Here is an 11,240-nt window from a genome sequence, read left to right on the forward strand (position 1 = left end):
CTCCCAACTATTCAGCAAGAAAAAAACAAAAAAAAACAAAAAATACGGTCCCAACCCATGGGGTATTAGATTCAACGTATTTGCTGGGTGGGAGGGATTTTCCCTATTTTATAGCCGACAGACACCAAGCCACCTTTGACTCCACGCCAGCAACCAACGTAGCACAAATGAGACGCACAAAGCTAGCGCTAACTAGGCTGACACTGACAACTAATTATATCTGTGTCTGTCTCGTACGTTGTGGTCTCACACCGCGGTCTCCTTTGAAGAGCCGCGCCATATCAGGAGGAGTGTATTGCTGGTCCATATATGAAAGGATTAAAGTATCATATTTTTAGGCTTGGATTGATTATGACATCACTCTTTCTTCTACAATCAAAATCAAAATATTGAAATTGGATCATTCTCGCTTCAGTAAGGCTTTTTTTTCTCTGCCTTGACAGAGAGCTTTGTCTTCCTAAGTGGTTAGTGTAGCTTGTAAACATGTTTGATAGTAATCTCTCTACTCTGTGGCAGGGACTTAAATTTACAGACAATAAAGATGACATCATAATTTTGTCAAACAAAACACTGGAGGCAGTAGCTCAAAAAGGCAAAAACATTGAAACTGAAATATGGTTTTGGCCTCTGTGCTTGCCCCAACAAATTTCCACTGTTTTCCTAAAGGTTTTCCTCAAGCTTTCCTCAAAGTTTCTACTAGGGATATAATCGGTCTGATCCGGTCTGATTTTGGATAAAATCTAGGACCGAATCGATATGTATCGGTTTTGTATTTTTCAAAACCGATTATGCACCGGTTACTCTCTTAAACCGGTACTTCCGGTTTTACTGGTTTCCGGTCTGGTCCGGTCCGATTTTTTGATTTTTTTAAAATGTAAATTTCACAATTTGTCATTAAAAATTTGTTTATAAAAAAAAAATTGATTTAAAAAAACTGTTTTATACTTTTATTAATATATTAGACTATATAATAGTATTAATATTAGACTATTGGTATAGTTATAAGTTATATATTAGTATTAGTTATAAACTTTTAGTGATTTAATATTAACATTTTATGTAATAATTTATAAATTATAATAAGAAATTATTTCATATATGAATATATATGTTATATATAAAATTTCACATAAAAATTTATAATTATACATTATATATAAAACTTATATATATTAATATTTAATATATATATATATAATATTTTGTATAAAACTTATATATAAAAATATTATTTTTTATTTTTTTTAATCAACCGGTCCTGTCCGGTTCGGTCCGGTCCAAAAAATCCCAGAACCGGAACTGGACCAGATCCGGCCGGTTTTTACATTTTAAAAATCGGTTCCGGATCGGACCGGTTCAAAACCGATAAAATCGGTCCGGTTCGGTTCGGTTTTCCGGTTTGAGTTTACACCCCTAGTTTCTACAACCTCCTGGCCACCATTGACTCAAAGCACAACTCCATTGTTCCATTGTTTTTCTCAAGTTTTTTTTAATTCCCCTTTCATATTATTTTGATCACTTTTCTTCATTTTAATTTATGTATTTGGAGCTTGATAGTGGGTTTGAAACGTGGAGTTTGGGTTTTGCAAAACAATAGTGGATTTGAAATGTGGAGTTTGGGTGATTAATTTAAACAATAATGGGTCTCAGTTGCTTGAACTGGAATCGTGGGGTGAGGGGGATTGCGTTGGTTAATTTCATCTAAGTATGGGGGCAATTTCATCTGGGCGCAGGGGTGATTTCATCTGTGTGCAGGGGGAAATTTCATCTGGGTATGGGCTGGTTTCGACTTCACTGGGCGACGGCGATAGTGTAAACGGGTGGTGATTTCATCTGGGCGAATCACTGGTTTGTTCCTTCACTAGGCGAGTTCCTCGTCACTTCTTTCGAAAATTTGATTTCATTATGTCTAAGGAGGACTGGTTTGTTCCCTGTGATGAAACGCAGTGTTTCATTTAACGTTTCATTAAGCTTGCGATGCAATCCCCGTTCGGGGACTGCAATAAGAATAATTCCTCCTTTAAAATCTTTAACTTTAAACTCCCTCTGCTCATACTGCTCGCCTCCCTACTCCCTAGTCCTCCTTGCAAATCAACAAAGAGTCTAAAGCCACAGCACTCTTGACTGCTGAAAGAAGGTGGGAAAGGAAAAGTTAGCCTTTTTTTTGTAAGCAAGCAAGTATATTTCATTAGAAGAGATGATACAATAGGGAGGGGGTGGGGTTCCCCAACAAATACCCCATAACAATAACAATAGTGCAAAAAAGCAGATTTTTGCGACTAATTTCTTGGTCTTCACTAGGGGTGTTAGCCAATTGGTCCAAACTGAAGAAACCGACCAAAATTGGTCCGGTCCAGTCCTTGTCCAAGAAACAGAGGATCGAAGTAGGTTTCGGTCCGATACCGGTTTAGGGGTTTCCCACCCCGGACTGGATCGAATTAAAAAATATATATTATTTTTTATATATTATTTATATAATAATTGTATAATATATTATATAATTTTTATCTAACCTATCACCATTAAAAATATAAAATTTTAAATATGTTATTAACAAATTAATATTCTATCAATTAACTAATGTATAATATCAATTAACTAATTATATAGTAATTATACAAGTTAATAATGTAATTTTTATCTAATTTATTATCATTGACCATATAAAATATTTTTTTATTACGTTAGTTACATAATTTACATTAATAATTCACTTAATTTTAATTTTAGTATTTTATATAACTTTTTTTATTATCTTATTCTTTAAAAAAAATAATAAAAAAATAATTAGGCCGGATCGAACAGACCAAATGGGACCGGACTGAACCAATCCTTATGCCTATTCAGTCCAGTCCAGGGTGGGAAAACCCTTGATCGAATAGGTCCGGTCCGGTCCACAAAACCTCATCGAGATCGACCGGACTAGACCGAATTCATCCCTAGTCTTCACTCATGTCTTACAAAGAAGACGCCGTCTTAAAAGACGGAAATAAGCTGTTCGCAAAAAATTACAAACAATGGAACCATCGCTGGTAGTGATGAAACCTCCGCTAAAAGCAGTGAGAGTGGCGGGTGCACTGTTGCTTGTTGACTTGAGATGATTTTTGGAGAGATCCACAGTCCTTTCTTCGAGATCACAATTTAAGGAAAGCGATAACATAGTGAAAAATCTAGTATCGAGTAGACTGATCTGTTGATCATCTGCATTCTGCACTCCTGTGATGACGCATGGTAGCCACGAGCTGGTAGGATGGAGACAAGGTGGCCCAGAACTGGAAGAGCGAGACGAAGCTGCTGGTACTACGCATGTAGTCGTCGGAAGTGTCGTTGCGTGATGGCACGTGGAGAACACGTGCAGAAACAAGCCGCGCGTTAGCCTCTTCAATTTTTATAAATCATCTCATTTTAATTTATCTTAGTTAATCATTATAATTTATTTAAAATATAATAAATAATTCATTTTTTTAAAATTTTAAACTAAAAATAATATTATAATAATATTTATTTAACTATAATCTCATTTCACTTCATCTTATATAACTAAACAAAGCGTTAGATTAACGCCTCTGGCTGGAACATGAAAGCAATGGATCCATAGTAAGCATTGCTTACTTTTTTTTTTGAGTAAACATGTGTCAACCTTCATTAAGAGAGGACTTACAAAGTTGATTTGAAAAACAAATCAATTACAATCGTTAATAACTCCCCAGTACACTTTCGTGACTGACATGGTCTAGTCCAGACAGTAAATCTCTAAAGACCTAAATCTTCAGAGAAAATACCATTTCTGTCCACGACAGATATTACAAAGCCCCATACCCTGACTAAGCACTAAGCAATAATCTATGCAGATGTTTATGCATGATCTTGCGGCGGAATTATTGCCTAGTATTTATTTGCCTATTATTCGGGTTTGTCTGCTTTTGTCCGGATTATCTCCAATTCGATGGGGAAAATATATATTGGAGGCAAATTCCATCACCAATGCCGACCCATTATGCACTGTTCATCCGTTTTTATTTTTTCTATTTCTTTTTTGTTTTCATTTCAGTGTTTTGTAGTTGTTTTATTTTTATTTTTGGTGTTATTTTTTTGTTGACCCGAGTGAGATTTGGGCTTTTGGATCGGACGTAATCCGGGGCAAGAATCTTTCGAGAGTGATGGGCAATGCTACGGCCGGTGGTTGTATGGCCAGGCTGTTGTGGTCCGTACTTGAGCTGGGTGCTCATTCAATCAGGGTTCGAGATGACAATGTTTGCGGTGGGTGTAACGTCTGGGGTCTCTCAGTGTTTGTGGTCTTGTAGTTATTAATATGTTTATTTGTAGTTGTTTGTTAGTTTAGTTTTTAATAAAATAGGAATAGACTATTGAATTTGATGTCCATAGCAGTGTCTCGTACTCTTTTTCTCTAGGAGGATAGAGAGGGCCTTTAAGTTATGTTTTACAGAGCACTTTCTCTGTTATGAGAGAGTTTAGTTAGAAGTTAAGACAATATCCATCACAAAAGAATTTGTGTGTAGAAGCCCCAAAGCTGATGTGTAGGTTGGCTTATAGACTAGATTTTTTATATATTAAATTTTTTTGTATTGATAAGTTATATTTGTAGCTTCAGTTCATTAATAAAATGAGTATGTTTCATTCAAAAATATATATATATATATATATATATATATATATAAGTTTTAAAGCATAAGCCTTATTCTTATTAATGATTAAATCACTTCATCCCCAATCTCATTATTTTATTGGTCTTTGTCAGTATGTTTTTAATAATATTTATTTCTTACTGGTTGCTCGCCTTTGCTTTTTGGTCTTTTACGTTGTGTTTAACGGAGGCTAGTCATTAAATTGCCGTTGGGGAGAGTTTTGGTCTTTAAGTGTTCAAACCGTTTTTTTTATTTCAAGTGGTTTTATGCCTTAGACGTTGGAAGATTAATTTCTTTAACGTTCTGAAGGTTTTATTTCTTTTAATTTCAGTTGCCGTTTGGTATCTTTATTATAGACGTTGGTGGGCTGCTTGTGTATTATTTTTTTATTGTTTTTTGCCCGTTAGTCTTTTTAGCTTCTGGGACGTTTGTTGTCCATATGGTCTATATATATTCTTTTGATCATTGGGTACGGAGTGGTGAATAAAAGAGATAGTGAGATAAGAAAAATAAGTTTAGTGAGTATATATATTTTAGAATATTTTCAAATAAAAAAAAAGTGTTATTTTGAATGGAGTTTTGGACTCAACCATTTGTGCAGAGAAGGTTTGAGTCATATGATGATCGGTTGGGCTGTTGTATCATAGATGAATCAAGTCAAGAGGAGTTCTGCTGCATTGGTTAATTTGAGACTTTGTACACCGCAGAGGGCTTGAATCTCCTTAAAGAGAGCGATATTTCCGTGCTTCAGTTCAAACTGGTTTTTTCTTAATTTTAATTTCATTGTAATTTTTATTATATTATTGTGTATTTCATCAACAATTTTAAGGAGATCCAACATGAAGCCTAAAACTGAAAAATCCACATAAAGCATTGGAGATCTCAACAAGCCCTTCCAGTTCAAATGAGCTTATTTCAAGAGATGGAAGTGAAATGTGCTCTTCTATCTAAACCTTCTCAACGTTTCCTATGTTCTCACTGCAAAGAATCCTAGCAAGATTACTACCGAGAACATGACTGAAGCACAAGTAAAAGCTCATGAAAAAAAGATTGAGAAATATACTAAAGATGAGTATAACTATCGATGCTATCTTTTAAATTGTCTTGCTGATCAATTTTATAATTACTACAATACTACTTACACATCTGCGAAGAAAATTTGGAAAGATTTACAGAGTAAATACGATACGGAAGAAGCCGGAGCGAAGAAATATGCAGCAAGTAGCTTCTTTCGATATCAAATAGTAGATGGAAAATCTGTTGCGGAGCAAGCGCAATATTTTCAAATGGTTGTAGCTGAAGTTAGATCCGAAGGAATCAAGATTGGAGACAATTTAATTTTTTGTGGCATCATCGACAAGTTACCACCTTCGTAGAGAGAGTTTCAAAAGTCGATGCGCCATAAACAAAAGGAGACCTCTTTGGAGACATTAATCACACGTATTTGTGTAGCGGAGGAAGCAAGAGGCCAAGATGATTTGGTATTTCAAAATGATAATGATGATTCCATGACAAAAGTAAACTTCATTTCCGAAAATGATAGCTTGCCCAAAGGTCAAAATACAAGAAATAGTTTTTTGAAGCTGCAAAGAAAAGATTTCAAAAAATTTAGTAGACCTCACAAAAAAGGTTTTGAAAACCAAAATGATAAGAACCAAGGACCCCTTCACAAAATCAAGCGTGTTTTGTCTGTCGCAAATTTGGACACTTTGCTTGAATTTGTAAGTTCCGAAAGCGAGAAAATAATAATTCTCAAGTTAATATAATTGAGGAGCCGTTTGTAGCAATGATCATAGACATTAGCATGGTTCAATTTGTTGAATGGTGGTGGGTAGATTCTAGTGCCAATAGGCATGTCTACTATGATAAAGATTGGTTCAAAAAATTTACTCCATTTGAAGAAGAGAAGACTATTATGCTTGGTGATTCAAGCAAAACCGAAGCTCTTGGGAGTGGTGAGGTTGAGTTAAAATCCACCTCTGGACGTATATTGATGCTCAAAGATGTTCTCTATACACCATCTATGAAGAAAAATTTGATATCGAGTTTTTTACTCAACAAAGTGAGTTTCAAACAAACTATGGAATCTGATCAGTATGTAATTATAAAAAATAGAGTTTTTGTGGGTAATAACTATGCTTATGATGGGATGTTTAAATTAAATATTGAGAATAAAGCATAGTATGTTTCTTTTTATGTGCATTATTTTTTAAATATTTTGGCACACTTGTTTATGTATTTCTCAGATTTGGAATAAAAAATAACAGTTCATTTTTCTTCATTTTGGAATAAAGTGACTTTTGAGTAAGGTGTTTTTTTTTATGAAAAGAAAATTTCTGTTTAAATCTAAAAATTAGTGGGGATCAAGTTTTTAGAAAAGAATATTTTTTTAAAAAAATATTTGGCTCCAATGTTTTTTCAATTCTTTGAGCTTTTGGGAGTAAAGCCGAATGTTACTAACTTTTTGGGTATTTCATGTACATGAAAGTTATTTACGTCGGCTACATCGATTGTTTTTGTTTATTGCCATTTGGTTTTGATTTTATAAAACGTATTTGGTATTAATTTGTGGAGTCAGTGATATGACTGAAAGCCTTTCAGATCAGTTTTAATAACGGACGCAATTCTGAGTTGAATTTGGTTTTATATATATAGAAGGCCTTTGAAGCCGTTTTATGATTTTAAGTGAATTATTGCATACTTTGGCTGCCGTATATTTTACTGCTAAGTCAATTATGAAGTTGAACTGCGCGCTTTGGCTTCAATAGAAAAGCAAATTTGGTGAGAGATTTATCTCCTTGTGAAAAAAATCAATTAATTTATTGTAATAGTACTATTATAATTGATAGAGTACAAAACTGTTATTATAACGGTAAATCTAGATCATTTAAAAGAAAAATACAATACTGTGAGATTTTCTTTACTGATGGTGTTATTAATGTGGATCCATTATACAAAACTTTAACAAGAGAAATGATTTGGAATACATCGAGAGGAATGAGATTAAAACCCATAATTCAAGAGTCATGTATGAGGATTGTAACACCCCATATTTTAGTATATTTTTATTGAAGGAATTATTTTTATGGATTCAAAAATTTATTCTCTTGTTTTAAAATTGGTTGGATTTTTAGTGAGTTTATTTTTATGATTTTAATTTGGTGAAAATTATTTTGATGTGCTTTCTTAATATTTAATTATTTTTATGCATTTAAATTGCTTTTCATATTTAATTAATTTATTGTTGGATTTAATTATTTTAATTTCATTTTATCATTACGTTTAAATTATTTTAATTAACTTGTTGTTTTGAAATCGTTTCTGTTGAATCATTTTTGTGACCCAAGATGTGAGGACTGTACCTCATTTATTTCCCTCCATTTTATCCTTTTTTTTTCCCTTTCTTCTTTTCTTTTCTTTTCTTCTTTTTCTTCTTTCTTCCTCTGCTTTCCCGCACGACGCACTCCCCCTCCCTCTCTCCCATGCGCTTCTCTCCCTCCACCCAGCAACCGTCGCACTCCGTTGTGCACCTCACCGCCCCTCTCATCAGCTTCCCCACCGGCCGGCGACCACTTCCCTCCGTCTCCAGCTCCACCGCCGATAGCCCCCACGCCCAACACCAAGCCTCGGCACCTCTTGTGTTCGCACGCCGCCGTCGTGCCACCTCCGGCCACCATTTCTTCACCACTTCATCCTCGACCTCCTAGCAACCCAATGGACCCAACCCCAGCTCCGATCCGTCACCGGTGAAGCACATCCAACTCCATTTTCGATTTCGGTATTTTTGGTCTTTAACCACCAATGGCGCCACCACTCACGGCCAACCATCACTACCAATAGCTTTACCGACATCTCTAAATCTTTCTCTATCAATTTCGGGTCTTCGTTTATACCCGTTCAAAAGTGAGTTTTTGAGACCCACGGCCACAGTGCATTTAGCACTATTCTGTTGCTGTGATGCAGCTCCGTGATCTTTTGAAAATTATAAAATAGCACTGTAAGTATTTTCCAAAGAACTCTTATGATTTAAATTTATTTTTACACTAATTCATTTCACTGTATTGAATTGTTGGTTGGTTTTGCCGGACTGAGTACGAGGAGTACGAGGATCGGATGGTTAGTGGAGGAAGTTTGTTTGTGTGTTTGGATTGGTGTTGATTTGTTGGTTGGATCTGGTGTGGTTCATGTACATTGCATATTTGCACGCATGATCGTGTTTGTAAATGAAAACTGGGTTTTTGGATAATTGTATTCATGTTCATGTGTTTAATGGAAACTGGGTTTTCATGTGAGAAGGATTTTTGGGTGCATGTGTATCACGACCCCAAGCCGAGATGGGGCATTATCTCGGTGGAGCTCCTCTAGTCACTCGGGAGCGGAATATACTGAGTGACGTCCCCAAAATTGTCGTCGGGCGACAATGAGATCGGACGAGATGGTCTCGTGCCGACTTCGTGGTCCCTTTGCTGGTGGGAACTAGAGGATGCCCTGGCCACGTACGCGCTGGGCTCGAAACTGGGCATCGCTCGTTGCGTAGTGGATGCTTGGCTATGAACACGCTGGGCGCTGAACTGGGCATCACTACGAAGCTAGAACGTGCAGATGATCCCTAGGGGAGATCATGGTGCATAGGTGAAATGGACTATTTTCTGGAAAAATAGCGTGTGTTGAATTTTTATAATTGTGTGATCATTTCCTGGGAAAATGTGTTGCGGATATTTTGGGCCAAATGAGATTTTGGCGTGTATTGGAAAATATTCATTTTCGGAAAAAATGATATTTTGAGAATAAAACATATTTCATCATATGCATGCATGTTGGTTGCATTAATGCATTTTTATTCCCGATGGTTGTTTGGGTTATACTTACTTGCGATACCATTTTGTGGTAACGCAGATTTTGATGCAGATGAAGAAGAGGGTGAGCCTGAGGATTCAGCTCCGCTCGATGAGTGATTTGGTATCACTCATTTTATTGAGATTTGTAGTATTTATTTTGGGATGACTGTATAATTTTTAAACCTTTTTACAGATTGTTTAAATTGTGTTTAAATTCTAGTATTTAGTAAACTTAATTATCTGCTTCGTTTTTATAGTACACTGTTGCATGTACACACACATGGCACTATCGTTGGGATGTGTGACCATGTTGTCATTTTCCTGGCGTCTCGATTCCCGTGTTTCCTTACATGGGGGTCGAAGGCACCACAATGATATCCAATCCGGAGACTAGAGATCCTGAGAACTGGGTTCAATGAGAAAAACAAATCATATGATGGTCATAAGAAATGCACTATTTATTTTATTTCTCATTCCTATGATGTGAGTGCATTTGTCCAGTAATGTTGTGGAGGATGAGTTTTTGAAAGAAACTTTTAATGAAATTATGTAGCTCTTATGAGTAGGGTGTAAGAATTACATGAACAACCTTGACATATTTCACTTATGTGAGTGTGAGAGTAGGGCTGCTCTCTATGAGATTTGGATTTATTCTCAAATATACTCATGAAACTGGGATGAGCACAAGGCCGTAATGTGCTGGCTAATAAAGCTCATGTCAACACCTAGATTTTTATGTGTGAGTAATAATTCTTTATTTCTCCTAAGTAGTCATAGTTCAAGTCTGAGACCACTACTGATTCTGGAATAAAGGTTGTTATTTTACTAGGTGAGAGTTCAATGTAGAGCACACCTTCATGATGGATAATAATAATTCTTTATTTGAAAGTATCTCTTATATTATATATTTTTTTATTTTATTAAAAAAATAGTGGGAGAATGTCAGTATTTTTTTAATAATATTTATTTTTTACTGGTTGCTCGTCTTTGCTTTTTGGTCTTTTACGTTGTGTTTAATGGAGGCTGGTCATTAAATTGCCGTTGGGGAGAGTTTTGGTCTTTAAGTGTTAAAACCGTTTTTTTTTTTATTTCAAGTGGTTTTATGCCTTAGACGTTGGAAGATTAATTTCTTTAACGTTCTGAAGGTTTTATTTCTTTTAATTTCTGTTGCCGTTTGGTATCTTTGTTATAGACGTTGGTGGGCTGCTTGTGTTTTATTTTTTTTTATTGTTTTTTGCCCGTTAGTCTTTTTAGCTCCTGGGACGTTTGTTGTCCATATGGTCTATATATATTTATTCATATTCTTTTGATCATTGGGTACGGAGTGGTGAATAAAAGAGATAGTGAGATAAGAAAAATTAGCCTTGTGAGTATATATTTTTTAGAGTATTTTTAGATAAAAGAGGTGTTATTTTGAGTGGAGCTTTGGACTCAATCACTTGTGTAGAGAAGGTTTGAGTCATACGACGAGTTGGACTGTTGTATCCTGAAGGAGTCAAGTCAAGAGGAGTTCTGCTGTACCGATTAATTTGAGACTTTGTATACTGCAGATGGCTTGAATCTCCTTAAAGAGAGCGATATTTCCGTGCCTCAGTCCAAATTGGCTTTGTCTTAATTTTAATTTAATTGTAATTTTTATTATATTATTGTGTATTTTACCAACCATTTTAAATGAAAATTATTGTTATGTGCCATTAATTCAAATTTGACTGATGTATAGAAAAATCCTATATTTAATCAAGCTACTAGCTAAATC

The sequence above is a fragment of the Juglans regia genome, chromosome 7, assembly GCF_001411555.2.
Source record: "Juglans regia cultivar Chandler chromosome 7, Walnut 2.0, whole genome shotgun sequence".
NCBI lineage: Eukaryota > Viridiplantae > Streptophyta > Magnoliopsida > Fagales > Juglandaceae > Juglans > Juglans regia.